Here is a 14,115-nt window from a genome sequence, read left to right on the forward strand (position 1 = left end):
CACCTTTAGTTAATCCTATATTTCTACTCTGTTTAAACACTGAAAAGGACTACAAGCCTCATTCACACAACTTTTTCTATGCCTACATCTATATAACATTCACACTCCAACTACAACTCAGTATCTTGTCCAAAGGTGTGGTGTAGGCTGGAGCCACGGACAGACCCGTTGACTTTTCAAGTAGTGAACAACCTGCTCTACCTCCTGAGCCACAGCCAAAATCACCCCCACCTTTAACTGAATACAACCAGTTGAGATCCTCATCAGACTGACTCAGTTTGCAATGTTGGCAATCTGTCTGCATTTATAAATTAGGCAACAGTTACTTAGAAACCTTTGCCAGTTTGTCTGAGAGTGATTGCAGACAGTCCTCTAGAAGGGCTGACATACACAGAAAAGAAAAAGCTGGTTAGTCACAAAGAGAGACTAAGCACCCAAGGCATTCACATCCATAAAAATTAATGCTCCTCTGGCTACTGTCACAGTCTGGCTAAGGCAGGCTGTATGTGTTTGCAAAAGAGGACTCAAACGCAGACCAAAAACAGAACGTGACGTGGATTAACAAAAAACAAGCCGTTTATTAAGGCTGGGAAACAAGGTACAAACAAAGGGGATGGGTGAAACTAAACAATAACCTAAACTGGGTGAACTAAACCTAAAACATGAAAAAAACCTTGTTAAACATGGTGAACTGACATGGATACCCGAAGTCATGACGTGGATGAGCAGACGACCTGACAAGGAATGACTGAAAACACAAGGACAAAATACACACAGGAGGCTAATGAGGGAAGTGGGAGCACATGGGGAAACAGCTGACACACGAACATAACGACGTCACAAGAGGAGAGTAAAACTAAAAACACTGAACATAGGAACACAGGACCTCTTCAAAATAAAACAGGAAATATAATGAGAGGCAGACATGACAACCTGAACTTGACAACATAAGACACAGACATGAAACACATGAAGGGACTTAACAGGGGTTGGAAGACACAAGGGGAATCTAATAACGAATGAACTAGAAAACCTAATGAGCTTAACCATATAAACATCAAAATAAACTAAAACTCAAAACACTGGGTTATAAGACCCAGGATCGTGACAGCTACGGAACATTATCAGGAAAAAGTTTTCTAAATTGCAAAATCTGAAAAAGTAAATCCATTTTATCTCATAACTGTTTGAATATCTGAAATTTTTCCTCCACAGAATAAAGTGTGTGCAGTTTTCACACGACTCTTCCTTTCAAAAGATAGGAGTCGCACTAAACAGCGTTCAGCACATGGCTAAAAAATAAAAGCTTAAAAAACTAAATGTGAAGAAGTAGATATGAACAGTTTTACAAACAGTGTAGACCTGGTTGATGCTCGGGGCAGCAACATATTCATAACACAAGAACTCAAAGGAGCAGCCAATCAGCATGTGACACACAGCCAGAAAAGAAAATTAGTGTTTTGTTGCGACCTGTCCACGGCCTTCAGTTTGTGGAGCTGGCCTCCGCATCAGCCGTTAATTGCTATTTGTCCCATTTCTGATGCAGCCTTTTCACAGCTAATTTTAGGCACTGGCTCATTATGAGTCTTACTACAGGGCAGTAACCTGATCAAGTGATAATGAATGTGGAGGAAAAGGAGACAGTGAAAGCAGGAAGAAAACAAACACTGATGTAACTGCGAGGAGCTTTAGTGTGGCTCAATATGCACATAAAGAACAATTTTTTGGAAGGTTTGTGTCGAGTAATGATCGGTGATATAATTTTGCATTTATTCAATTTAAATGCAGCATTAATGTACTTATAAAAGTAACCAATATTTGTCAGTCTATGCTGGTGGTGGTTTAATTGACTAATGCTTTATTAAAGCTGTGTTAGAGTCGTATTCGGCTGTTTAATCAGCTAAATGGGTTTGCATAAATGTTTCTCTCTTTCTAAGTCATGTCTCCGAACAGAGAGGAAAGACTCTGTGCTCTTTGATAAGCCGCGGAAAACCTGCCAAGATGTTTTCTTTTTCAGCCGTTTATACACTGATGGCTATTCAGATGTTAAATGCAAAATGCTCCCTTTTATTTGGTCGTCATTACGGGGTCTTAGCTGGGCTGTTTCGCTGGACAATGATTTGATTGGAGCTGATTGGATTTGCTGCCACGACTGCAGCCCGTCTCTCTCCCTCACTCTCTCTCTGTCGCTGTGTTTAATGGTGCCTTTCTAAAGGCTTTATTAGAAGTAATTTGCTGCAGCGAGTGCTGACTGATATCTGGGCCATGACCCTGTCTCTCAGTTGAAGGGTAAAGAGGGAGTCCCAGTCACACTGGAAATGGCAGGCCCTGCACTCCGTCCATAGATTAGTCTCTTTACGCTCGTTGCTGAATACATTGAAGAGTACTAAGGGTGGCAGACGGGAAGATCGAAATGACAGTGATTCAAACCAGAGATGTCTTTTGGATGTGAACGTGTCAGACCTTGCGGATTACCTGACATTATACTTTTAGACAAAAATGAATAATTAACCAGTGAGTCCTCAAATGTAATGACAAAATCTGTTGATGGTTTGTTGTTCACAAATAAGTGCAAAGAGTTACAGTTCTATAGTTATCAGCCCTGATAACCACCTGGTAGACTGCAGCTACTGTAGCCTTTAAAAGCCATTAAAGATTTAAATCAATCTCAGACAATAGTCGGTGGTTTTAATATTACATGTCACCAAATCCAGCCCATCTTTTGCTTTCCACTGTTTACCTGTGTGCAACCGTAGGCAGATGTACAACCTTGAGGAACGTGTACAGTTTCTCGCTTTCTGTCAGTTATTTTTAGTAGAAGGAGAGTAAAGCGTCAAATCTCAGGGAGCAGGAGCTGCACCTGCTCGCCGTTATTGACATTTGAGTTTCTAGTCATTGCTCACTCACTGCGAGATTTTATAAATGTGTTTGTCTGCTTGGCAGGTCAGGACCTTTGCAGAATCGTATTGAAAACTGCCCACAGTGAAAGCCACATTTGAATAACTAAATGACCCCATAAATCAGACGCCCACACAGATAGCAGGAATTAGCGTCTTCTAATTCCTCTTTACCCTGTTTGCCAGTCGCTTGACTGTGCTCTGAGGATGTGTCAAACTGAGGACGTCACAACAGGATGTACGGAGCCTCCGGTGAATTTAAAGCACTCAGACCTTTGAATTCTCGTGGACATAGAACACTTGTGTAAATATAGGGTAAAGAGGGTGGCTGGGGCGGTTTAGAAATGATGGAATTTGGTGTTAAGCTGATAGGAGAAGCAGCAGAAGGAAGGCAAAGAGTTTGATGACAGGAAAAAAAGAAACATTTTACCCAGCTGACAGTTACACAGCAGATAAGGCAAAGAATCACTATATGTCATGCATATTGCTGTGGATCTGTGAGTCTTCTAAAGAGTGGCTTCTGAAAGGCAGCAGGGAAATTTGTGACCTCTTACTAATCCGCAGGCTTATGCACCCACCTTTGCTGATGCTGCTTCTGACAGAAGCCATTGCGCAAGCTTTTTTTTACTGTATAAACTTCCTCTGCCACATGAAGCTGGGTAGTATCGCACATGTAGCAGCTTTGTGTCAGCTAAACCAGTTTCATGAGTTCTTGATCTGTTGGTGTTTCCATAGATACAGACCGTTCCTCATGAGGATGCTGCTATATACCATGTGTCATGCATATTCATAAAGAATTATAAAGGGCCGCTCACAGAATGTGTGAAGTAGACAGCACACTCTGTGCTCGATCCAATATTTATTGGTTAAAAGTGATGTGTAATGGTGCAGATAAGCTTAGTGCAGATAGGAGTGTCCTTGCATATTTTTGTGTGCACGTGAAGGATGTGGTGTGAAACGTGTGTTTTCACACTTTACCAATTTAAGAGTCAGTTCTTACAGTCAGTGTGTTTGATGGAGGGAACGAGGCAGGTAGAAAGAGCTGATGCACTTTGACTGGAACTGAATTATTATGGCTGGGCAACTGAGCCAAAAACCTTCAAACCCTGTATTGATGACATGGTGTTGTAGGATCTGCAGGAAACACAGTCTGCATATAAAGGATAGGCGTAGCCATGGTGACATAATTTGTTTTTGGACTCTGGATTTTAAAGCCTCAGTATTAGCATTCTGATTGCCAACCCTAGAGGCCTTAGTCAGCAAACTGCATCCACAAAATGTACCGGTGCAAATGTACAAAAAGATACCGGCTAATTAGACTTCAAGTCACGGTTATTTGTATAACACTATTCAGACAGTCATTCAGAGTGCTTTACAGAAGGATAGGAAGAGAAAAACAATCGTATAAAGCTTAAATATAACAACAAACAACAGGGTCTTCTCTAGATAGGATAATCACCACCAATCCACCAAGCAATGTCAAAACTGTGGGAGGACCTCGTCCTCTATATTATGGCCCTGTTAACAGTTTTAGCTGATCAGGAAGTTTATTCCATATGAGTAGTAGAATCTTTAAGTGACACAAATCCCCTGGAAGTTTAAGTTCTAGACCTGCTGGGTCACCCCTGAAACACCTGTGTCACAAGACAGGACTTATTTTATAACATCATTTGTTGAGCCTTAATGTATGAATGCTCCTCTAATCATAATGTATTCTTACCTGCATTGTCATGACAGTACACTTGCTCAAACACTGATTATATTTCACTAATTGTGAATGCAAACTGATGTGTTTGCATCAACTTGCATTCAGAAGATTTTCAGTAAACCTGACATCTGACCTTCACCTTAATTTCAAGGTCACCAATCTTTAAACTTATCTGAGATTTTCAGGAGATGCACCTATGGCATCGGTTTGAAAGTCCTACCTGTAAAGACGCTGTAACAGTAGACAGTGTTGCAATAACATCAGCAAAAATATACACATGAAGAGGTTTTCTTTAAAGCTCATCCTTTAATTTTCATTATATTTTATAGATTCAAATGTTCAGACAGTCAAATGTTTGATATGCCATATGACAGCTCTTTGTGGTGGTGGCCATTTTTGCATACAGTGCCCACTCCTCCTGCTTTTTTGTGTGTTCTAGCCTCACTTATAAAAAGGAAGTTTGGAGTAGCTGATTCAATAATAACCGTAGAACTGTTGTTTTCATGTAACCAGGTTTCGTTTAGGAACATAAAATCCAGATCATTGTTTGTAATAAAATCATTCATTAGGAAGGACAAGCCAGCCTAATACAGCCTGTGGCTGGAATATAACAAGAGTTATTAGATTGGAATTATTAGCTCTGCAGTTTGAGTACGCTTGTTTTTTCTATTGTAATGTTTTTGGCAATGCCATCAGCGGATACTGGGATCACGAGTACTGTGTGGCGTATTAGTGGCGTATCAGTCAGATACTTATCTTTTATGAAAAGCATCTGACTGGTGATATTTTGCAGTTTTGGCTGAGCTTCAGTGTGGCAGTTTTGACCAGGTCCTTGATTGATGAGGAGTTACAGTGAGAGACAGAGAGGACTAGATTCTAACAGGGGCCCAATCCTCTGGAGGCTTTGGGTAATGTCATATCTTTGTCCCTGTCCCTTCCAGCCTGGAAGGGTCTTCCTATTACAGGTATGAAGAGGGAATTTAGCTACAGAGAAACCTTTTTTTGTATCGGAATCATTTTTCCATGAAGTTCTGTGTCTTGCATCTATGCAAGCTCACTTGCTTTTTAAGAGGCTCTCAAATGGCCATGGAGGAATTGCAGTTTTTGGCACTTCTATGTTGGCTCAATCTTTTGGATCCAGGAGGTTACTGCTTGGCTAGAAAAGGTTTATTAAAATCACTAAAAATGTAATGAAGAAAACAAAATAAATCACACCTGTATTTGGTGTTAGCACTAATGAATGTTAAAATATCACCAGGCCACAGTTTAAGGCTGTTCAAAGAAACGTGGAGATAAAAGTTGCCATTGTTCTCCTGGATTGAAGCGCTCTCTGTCTTCTGTCCTTTAATGTGAATCAGACTGATTCCAGCATGTTGACTATTAATACATCAGCAGCAACCGTCTTTAAATCACTGCCTCTGTAATGCTCTGTTGCTGTACAACAAACTATTAAAAACTCATCAGGACACCATTAAAAGTGAACATTGATCAACTGGTAGGCAGGATATATTTGTCATGTGTTGTGTTTTTAAAGTTTGGAGACAATTTCCATTAAAACTGAATCAGTAAAATAATGTATTGATTTTATATGATGGTGCTAGTAAGTAACATGCTTATTTAGTCACCTGCCTGGTGATCTTTAACCATTTGACATTTTCAGTTATGTTTCATTCACAATTTTGTAATTCAGCACATATCTTTGTCTGTAACCACTGCATGACAGGTGCCTTCAGGAACTGTATTTTTAGGCTAGTGTTACACGCAGCACTGTGCACTGTAACCACAGAAATACAGTGTGTGCTGGGCTGTGTGGGTGAAGTGAAGCATGACTCCCTTGACACGAACCCTTCATCTGTTCACTGCTGCAATCAAATGCAGTGAGTGTGGAGTCATGATGTGAAATAAAACCATTTCAGTTTAAAATTCTTTATTTCACATTTTGAAGAATGTGGAGCTTTACAGGAAATTGTGCTCATGCTGAAGGAGACAGTCAGTCTTTTAGTATTTACTATCATTTATTGGTGGTCGGTTGAGAACGGGACATCCTCAGAAACACGGTGGCTTTGAAGACTGAGTGGTTGCAGACTTTCATCGTGGACTGTTGCCATGCTCCATTAATGTGTGGAATGTGTGGAAGGTCCCACAACACATTTTAAAAGAACTGGAACACTTTGTGTCTAAAAGGAGCTGAGATTTATTCTGATTTATGGGTCATTTTTTTTAAAGACGGCCATCCTGACCACCACTGGAGACCAATTAAGAACACGTGTGTCGCACTTTAAAGAGCGCCAACATATTTCTCAGCTGCTGATGCTACTTATTTTTGCCTTTTCCTGTAGGTTAATTGTGAGAACGATCATCTTTGTCCTTAAACCTCTCCTAAACCCTACACCGTAACCTGGCATGCCACCCTGGAAATGCAGTCCACAGCTACTGTGATTGGCTACTGTGATTTGTAGTTAAACAGTAGCGGGGAGTGGGACAATACCAGTCACCACGTCAGTGTAGGGAATAACAATCATATCCTCAAAAAAAGGACAGATTCCTGGGAGATTGCCCAAACTTTCAGAACTGAAGTTAACTTCAAACTTGTAGCAGTAGTGGTGGGTATTGTGCAGGCAAGTTCTTTCTAAATTTTTAAAATATACTTTTACTAGCGCATGATGATTGGTCAGTTAATCAGTACTCAGTGGCACAGAATACTCGATAGCATCTGTTTCTGAATGATGACTAAAACAAAAGCAAGGCAAAAAGTTAAACCACAACAAAAATGAGTGTAAAAGAAGCATTTGAGCGTGGAGTTCTAGAAATTCTGTTACTACTCACTTCATGTTTGAAATCAAAATTTTGAATCCTGTGAGTTTGTCATTTATTATGAACTATCTTGCAATCATCCTCTATAAAAGCCCAGAGAGTGTGAGCTCTTTAGTATGTTGTAGTTCTTGGGTTTATGCTTCACTTTTACTCTTTAGATCTTTTTTGGAAAAAAAAAATACTGAAGGATTCAAATTTAGGTTCTCTTTATACTGCGTATACTTCTGCACACACATATTTTAATGTTCAGGAACGGTCACAATCCACTCAGAAAAATCCATATCTGGTAAACTTTGCCTGTAAATCATCAACTTTTTATACATTTCTGTCAGAAACTGATCCTGTGAACTATAATATGTTCAGTAAATATGCAAAACTGTGACCATTTAGTAGCTTAACTGCAAAGTAAAAATGTGCACATCTGCTCCTTCCCTTTGCCAGAAGCACCAACAAGGGTTAACTGGCTCTAAATCAGAAGCTCACTGTTAAGAATAGCTTTAGTGACTCCAGTGACTGCCAAGTTCTTTGCACATTTAACTTTGTTTTACACCAACCTGAACACTCCTTAATATGCAAATATGAGAGTGTGATCATTCACAAGCAGCTCCACCATGAGCTGTGTGTGAATGATGCTGAGATCAAGTGAGCTCATGAATAATAAACAGGACATGCATTCAGCTGTGAATATTTCATGGTGCGTGAAAGTGAGCAGAAACGCACAGCAGAGTTTGGCGTGGACCTGTCGACTGTCAGAAGAAGGAAGCAGTGGACGGATGGATACGCAAAAAAGAAGGAAGGCAATGAAGGCTGAAGGTTTTGGCAGACTTGTAACAGCAATTACAACATTTGGAGGTTTTTCAAAGCAAATTCTATGTTAATAAGTTTGGTTTACACTTAATTTTAGCTTCAATATGGGAACTTCTTTCACATATTTATGACAGACGTGACCAGCAACTCTGTAAGGCTGCTTAGCTAAATGCTAACTTGCTAGCAAGCTAGCAACATCAAAGTGCCAGATCAGATTCAGAGCATAGCCGTTATGATATACAGATGAAATGTAACTGACTTGAATTGATATTACTTGGTATTATTCACTGCACTTCAGTGCAAGTGCTGGTTTTGTCTGAATCCTTTCTTTGTAACATATGTGCTTTAACTCACTAGCAATCATCCTCTGTTAGTACTGCAGCACAAACATATTGTTGTATAATAGATATACAGTCTAGCTGTTCAACAGAAAATGATGTTTGCAGCTATAACAAACTTAAAATAGACTGTTTAGGGCTTAGAGGCATGTACGGAATAAGATTACTTTAAGTACTTCATCCATTTATTGGTGAGAGAGAAAAAAAGAACACTTGAGCCTTCAGGCACCTGAGAAAACATATCAAACATGAGGTAGTTTTCAAGGCTGTGATGGTACATTACATCTCCAAACAGACACATGCTCGCATTCAGCACACAGAAAATTAGACAGATTAGCCAAAGCGGGTCGAGACGAACGAGCAAGCAGCTGAAAAAAGAGACAGTTGCTGTAGACGGTACATGGCTGGAGGTGTTTGCTTCTGTGTAGATTTCAAGTAACTGCCTGCTGTGGCCCATTAAACATGTGATTCTTACCTGGATAAAGAGTGTGTTTGTGTTTGTTTGTGTGTGTGTGTCTGTGTGTTTGTGTTAAAGTGATGTGCTGCTCAGAGAAAGCAGAGAGAAGGAGATGATAGCAGCTCTGACTGCCTCTTTGTCACACTTTACAGAAGCTCTCCATCAAACAGATTTCTCTGCATCACTGCCACCATCTTGCTCATGCAAACTCAGGAACACCTTTAAAGCCACCTCAACTTTTTACATCAGCCACTCAGCACATCTCCTAATATTCATTCTTGATTACTATGGTTAGTTATTGTTAGGTAAACTTGCATGTTGTAATTCTTTTACTGGTGCAGGTGTAATCAGTGTTTTGGTAGAGCCCATCTGCAATGTCGGTTGGCAGATACTGATATCACCATGTGTTTGTTTTTTTTCAAATAGATTGCAGCACTGACTGCTGCTTAAAGTATTCTGAGAACTTTGTGCAATACATGTGGTAAAGTTTGCATCATTATTGAACAGACGGTGTTGTTGAGTCTTGCACTGTCTTCACTGTAAGCTGCTGTTTGTAAAATACATATACATATATATTTGTTTCCCTTTTCATTGTAACTCTAACCAACTATACATGCCGTAATATCTGCTGATATGCCAACACTGAGACTGCAAAAAATTAAATGCCTTTCTGAATAAAGCAACAATGTAAAAATGCTTTCAGCAGACAATGACTGCAATGGCTTAAATGTAAGATAACTAATGACAACTAAACCTTATAAAACTGTTTGTTTTTAGAAGATAGGAAACATAGTGCAACTCTCTCTCTGTGGAAGACCATGTTACAGTGGTATGGTATTCATTGAAAGACAATATCTGATGATGTTAGCATGTAAAGTCGTGCTAAAAAGGAAGTACTAAAACAGAGTAAACAGTATCATTCTACAGCTTGCAGAAACACTTTTAGAAGGAACAGCTTGAAGTTGCTTGAAGTGGTTGTTTTCTGATTTCATCAGTTTCTCACATTATTGCAGAGGAATTTTGGCCCACTCTTCTCGACAATGTTGATTCAATTCATTGAGGTTTGTAAGCATTTGTTTATGTGCAACCCTCTTATATTCTGCTAGAATATTTTAGTTGGGTTTTGTTGAGCTTCAGATCATTGTCCCGTTTGGCCAAGCTGTATCTGTCAGACAGACAGTCTCACATTTGACTGTAGAATAATTTGGTATACAGAGGAGTTCATGGGTGAGTTATGACTGCAAGGGACAGAGGTCCTGTAGCTGCAAAACAAACCTAAATCACCCCTCCACTGCCCAGCTTGACAATGTGTGTGAGGTGTTTGTGCTGAGATGCTGAGTTTGGTTTTTGCCAAACGTGGTGCTGTTCATTATGACCAAACATCTGGCTACTCTGGTCATGTCTGTTCTTCCAAACAAGTCATGCTTGTTCAGTCTTTTTTAATTGTACAAAACTTGCTAACTGAGACCTGTAGAGCCTGATGTGTAGTTCTTGGGGTGAATTTGCTTGGAAGATTGGTCTTATATATATTCCACTTGTCAGTAACTTTAAATGGACTTCAAATTGTTTGGAATTAGCCAGACAACTTTTCTCAGACTGATTGGCAAGGCTATGCTTTGTATCTCCTACATACGATTGTGTGGAAACAAACCTGAAGTCCAGACCAGTAAATGGACAAAACCCCTGCTTTTGTAGAGTGCTCACACTGCTGATGATCACTTAATACTTTTTTATAGACTGCTTCTGCATTTTAGCTTTATTTTGAAGCTAAACACAATGTAATATTTCACATGTTGTTGTTCATCTGAGGCTCTATTTTTAATAGGAACAGATGATTTTTGTTGAGTCCTGATATCTAAAACCTTAAAATTAAAAGACGGTGTAGTTACTTTTTGCCATAACTGTAAACGTGTTTTCCTTGATCCCCACTTTTCAAGCCTCTCTGGAACAAAAATTGGTTTTATTCAGGTAAGCTTGAGATCTGGATCCAATCCAATCAACATCTTTACTGATTTGACTCACTCTCACCGCTACCATCGCATCTCTTTCAGAGAAAAGGCTGTAAAAGCGATTGTGAACTACCTGCTGAGCAGCAAACCAAAGTCATTAGGATCTGGGGATTGTTAATGTCACACACAGTTTTGTGTCAGTCAACCTTGTGGATGTTGTTACTTTTCTTTTGTGTGATTTGAAATTTTATTGACTTTTATGGACACTTTTAAACGTAACTTCTGCTGGCTTCATAAATAATATGCAGCATTTAAACACATGTAAGTCTAATTTGTGACTAACTGTGTAGCATAAACAGCGCAGTATCACATTACAAGAGCCTGCCATACAGTGACACACTCTGCTGGTGGTGCTGGAGACAAGGCCGTCTTCGCAACCAAACCGCTATTGTGTTAAGTGCCTTTTTTATGCAAGATAAATCATTCTTAAACTTGTGAACTTCCTGCGATGCTGCAGCGAAGCAGCCTCCTCAGCCTGTCAAAAGCCTTTGCTTCATCCACAATCCCCCCTCCGTATCGCCGGGGACCTAATTCTGCCTGCAGGATGTGTGTGTGCTTAGGTTCCTCTGTCCTTGTGAGGACATTTTTCTCAGGTCCTCATTCCTTCATCGGGCTCTTTGAAGGTTAAGATGTGGTTTGAGGGATCAGTTCAGGTCTAGGTTAAAGGTTCGTCTCTTTGGAAATGACTGTGCATCTTTGTGCTCTGATATGTGAGAAGCATCCGTCTTCATTTACTTTAAACACGTGTCCTATAGGCTCTACACATGTAAATCTTCAGTGCGGCGGTATTTGATTGGCTGCCTCCTCAGTGCTGAGACCGTGCCAGTGACACAAACAAAACCGATCTGTTCCGATGAGGCCTGCAGTGAAGGCAAACATTTTCACTGAAACTGCAAATATTGTCCAATCATCACATTTATAATTAAGATTTATGACTGCAGCGGGAAAAGTGTACATTTTGGAATTTAACTCGCGGCCTGCCTCAACCGCACGTCGTAGTGTGCGGTCATTAATGAAAAGTCATCGATATGATTGTGTCTCAATTAAAGCAGGATGTGTTGCGGGGCTCAGCTGGTTTCCTGGTGTCAGATGTGAATAATGGTGATTACTGCAGAGCAGAGTGGGCTGACAGAGAGAGAGTGAGAGCAACGTGTTCAGCATGTCAAACACTTTGAATCCTACATCAAAGATACAGTCTACTCCTGACAAATGCAGCCTCGAGATAGGACGACCTTTTATAGTTCTCTAAAGAGACATACCCTTTTTTTCAACATATTTATAGAAACCATCATTCTTGTTGTTGGGTGATTTAAACATTACCTGCTTAATGAGTCCAAAGCACATGTGGGTCATTTTTCACATGTGTCAGTAATAATTACAGCCACAAGGAGCTTCTTTTCCCTCTATTGACTGCTGCTCTCATAATTTAAACAGCAGCTCAGTGTAACATGTGAAAAACCGAGGAAATGGAAATCTTTCTGCTGTTCTGGCTGATGGAAACATGCCAGCACCAACATATAGGTCATTAATTAACCCACCAAAGACGCACCTCAGCAGAGCCAGACCTCATTAAAGCACATCTAATATGCCACTGGAGTGCCACTAACTCTGGTTGCTGTTGTACACAAAAACACAAACTGTAAATAAAAGATGGAAGTAGCTACCGTGACATGGCCCATTTGGAAGTTTGCTTACATTTGGCATTTTGTCCATTGCCATCTTTATATGTTGAAACTGGACGTAAGCAAGGAGTTGATCTGGCTGAGAGTCGACTAGTCAGTGATAAAGCAATGACATAAAGTGCATCCTGCTTTAGAATCTGTTTTACTCTAAATAGATCTTGAGTTTACTAAATGCTATGGTGTGTTCAGGAAGACTTTAAAATATCAACTGAAACTATGAACTCTTTACAAGACCGTTTATTGTCATCAATCATTGACCAATGAAGTTATTTTCTCATAGAAATATATAATTTCAAAACTACTTCCTGGTTGTTTAAGGCACTTCCTACTTGACTTTTCAGATCTGAAGGTTAATTAATCTTAATTATCACTGCTTTACTTTAACACTGACAAGAAAAAAGCAAATTTGTTTTAGAGTCTTTCCCTCTATAAATTTTAATGTAGTTTATTTGCTTTCCGTTTCTTTTTCTGTTAGTCCAGATAAAATGACATCCCCAATAATGAGTTAAATTACCAAGAACCAGAATGTGGCTCCGCACTTCCCCTGTGATACTAATTGGACCAGTGGAGGCTAGTTAGCATTGCTTGCTAACCTTCCCTTCCTTAATGGCAGTGCATACTGGGGTCTCGAGCCATCAGTGACCCACAGCATAGTAAATTAGTAAAGAAAATAGCTGGCTGGTCCTTCGAGATCAAAATGTAATTTTCTAGAGTGTTCTATTTAAATGGCAGCATAATTAGGTTACATGAATCAATAGAGCGCCATAAGCAGAGGCAAAATGCATTGATACACATCAAAAACACAGCTTATAGGCGTACCACCCCGAGGACACCCAATCCCGTCTGATCTCAGATGCTAAGGAGGGTCGGGCCTGCTTAGTATTTGGGTGGGAGACCGCCTGGGAACATCAGGTACTGTAAGCTTGGGGTGGCTGTAGAGCAGGTCATCTACTAAATGGAGAATTTATGGTTTGATCCTTGGCTGCTCCAGCCTTTGGCAAAATACTCCAAACTCCAACTTGCTCTTTGACGCGTCTGTCAGAGAGTGAATGTTATATTCAAAGCACTTAAGCATAGAAAAATGCTGACGTGAGTGACGCAAGTTGTATAAAGTGCTTTGAGTGCTCCAGGAGAGTAGAAAAGCACTATGTAAGAATCCATTTATCATTTAAACACCAAAAATTTCAACCAAGAGCTAAAACTTTAAATTCTATACATATACGCTATGCAGTAAATGCAGCAAAGGGAAAAAATGTAAACTGAAACACATCGTCTTTGGATCATGTCTGCACAAAACCTCATTGCATCCTGGCTCATAGTTGTTGATATAGCTCAATGTGGACCAAAGTGGTGGGTTGACTGAAATTTATACTGAATAAGAAAAGCATAATAATAGAAACGGT

The 14,115-nt window shown here is 39.9% G+C and overlaps 1 protein-coding gene and 1 pseudogene across 2 annotated transcripts in view; both read left to right on the plus strand.

The window, feature by feature from the left end:
- Positions 1–14,115, plus strand: part of enox1 (ecto-NOX disulfide-thiol exchanger 1) — a 118,445-nt gene that overhangs the window by 58,694 nt on the left and 45,636 nt on the right. The gene's annotated exons all lie outside the window — the stretch shown is intronic.
- LOC112844245 (uncharacterized) lies at positions 13,518–13,636 on the plus strand (annotated as a pseudogene).

Source organism: Oreochromis niloticus, linkage group LG16, assembly GCF_001858045.2.
Source record: "Oreochromis niloticus isolate F11D_XX linkage group LG16, O_niloticus_UMD_NMBU, whole genome shotgun sequence".
Taxonomy (NCBI): Eukaryota; Metazoa; Chordata; class Actinopteri; order Cichliformes; family Cichlidae; genus Oreochromis; species Oreochromis niloticus.